Source organism: Cynoglossus semilaevis, chromosome Z, assembly GCF_000523025.1.
Source record: "Cynoglossus semilaevis isolate Cse_v1.0 chromosome Z, Cse_v1.0, whole genome shotgun sequence".
Classification (NCBI taxonomy): Eukaryota; Metazoa; Chordata; class Actinopteri; order Pleuronectiformes; family Cynoglossidae; genus Cynoglossus; species Cynoglossus semilaevis.
The window spans coordinates 14854744-14856792 of NC_024328.1; positions in this window are offsets into that span (position 1 = coordinate 14854744).

Genomic DNA, 2049 nt, shown 5'->3' on the forward strand with positions numbered 1-2049 from the left:
ACATGATTGTTTTTCCTTATCTGTAGAGTAGAGGCTCAACTTTTCCTCCGTCTGTAATCACCGATGCTGCTCCCGCCCCGCCCTGCCCCCCCCACTGTCAAAAACAAAGAAACGCTGTCGTCTTTGTTTTGTAGGAGACCTAGATCTAGATGGTCTAGATGTTGGTCCACGCAAAAAAAACATCAACTACGATCATCGCACGTGGAATCGGAAAAAAAAAGTCGTGTTGTTTTTGTTGTCGGTTTGAATTTCCTCTCTGTGATTGACCACGGACCACCTGAGGACACGGACCTGTCAGTAGACCCACTCCATCGTTGACTTCCCAATATGGACGTCACCTGACTTCCTTTAATGTTACGTGATTGGTCCTTGGCAATAGCACTCTAAACAACACACACACACATACTGGTGGTGTGAGTGAGGCCCCCCGACCCCCAAATGTCCCTGGTGTCCTCCCACCCAGGCAGCGACAAATGTGTGTGTGGACAACAGGTGGACGGACAATATGGTTGGTGTTGACAAGAAGTTTGTTTACACGTGTAAACAAACCCCACACATGCAGTCTGGTATTAATGACTCGTGAGGACGTAATACATTATAGCCTTTAACAGAACCATAACCATAACCAGACTAACGTGTGACTAACCCACAAATACGTGTTACTAACTGTGGCTATTGCTAACTGATTTTGTTGTCTATTTCGGCCAATTTGCTAACTCTTAGCATCTTCTAGGCCACTGTTTCACAAATTTTTCTTTACCCATATTTTAAAAGTCGCAAACCTTCGCGACGAGGTCAATAGACGTTATTCGTAAACTCCTGGGAAACAGGAGGAGGCGACCACCCCCAAAAATAATTCTTGTGACCCACCTGAGGGTCACAATTTTTGGGAAACAATGCTCTAGGTTAACCTTTGTTTATATATGTTAGCTACTTCATGTATTTGGTTGCTAAGTTTTGTTATTAGCATTACATTAGCATTTAGCAGTACAACGACCTTGTGCGCATTTGGACTCGTCGATGTTCAAGAGTAGCGTGAGTGAGTTTTTCTCACAGTTTTTCAGTTTTTTTCCCCAAGGTCTTTGTGGAATCAAAACTTCACGTCCTCGTCCGTCGCCTCATTTACTTCCTGATTCTTCGGCCTCTTGCTGATAACGGTGGAAGTCGTCAGATGTGAGCTTTGAGGCTAACCGCCGCTAATCGCGCTAATCTTCACTCATGCCTCACATGCATCACAGCAGCCCTCCCCTCACCCCACCCCCCGCATCATCATTTGATATCACCTTCCTTCTGCTCTGACCCTGAGTTGACCTCTGACTGTTAAAATTCCACCTTAAAATTCCACCTTAAAATCTAGAGTTTTGAACAGACATGGCGAAGGAGAGCATGCTGGGAAAAAAAGTACAGTACGTAAGAGGATTAACGCTGAGTGTTCCGCAGAAAATGATCCAAATGTCCCAAAATTATTATTTATTTATTACAAATTATTTTTCTTTTTTAATTTGTCAAAGCGCAATGCAATCCTCTTTCACTAGGTGGCAGCAGATGGTTGTTAAAACTTAAGAAAAAATGATCAGAGCTGTTGAAGATTGTTTTTTCTTTCGTCAATTACTGCCACTATATTAGCATCGTATTCAACTAAACATTTCATTTTTTTTAGTGAATTTAAACTCGAATATTTAAAAAAAAAATTGTTACATATACGTTTTGTGAGATTTTTGTTCGGTGGTGGCGCTAATGGCAAAAAGAAATTGCAATTTAACATTTTTAAAAACATTTTTTATTGTCTCGGTGGAATTTTTCCTCAGCTGATTTTCATGTATTTGGACTTTCTATCATCAGTACCGCAGTGTTCCACAGGCCTTATGTTGAATGTCCACCCATCTATATATATATATACATACATACTGTATATACATATATATACATATACATACATATATATATAGATACATACATACGTACATACATATATATATATATATATATATATATATATATATATATATATATATATATATATATATATATATATATATATATATATAT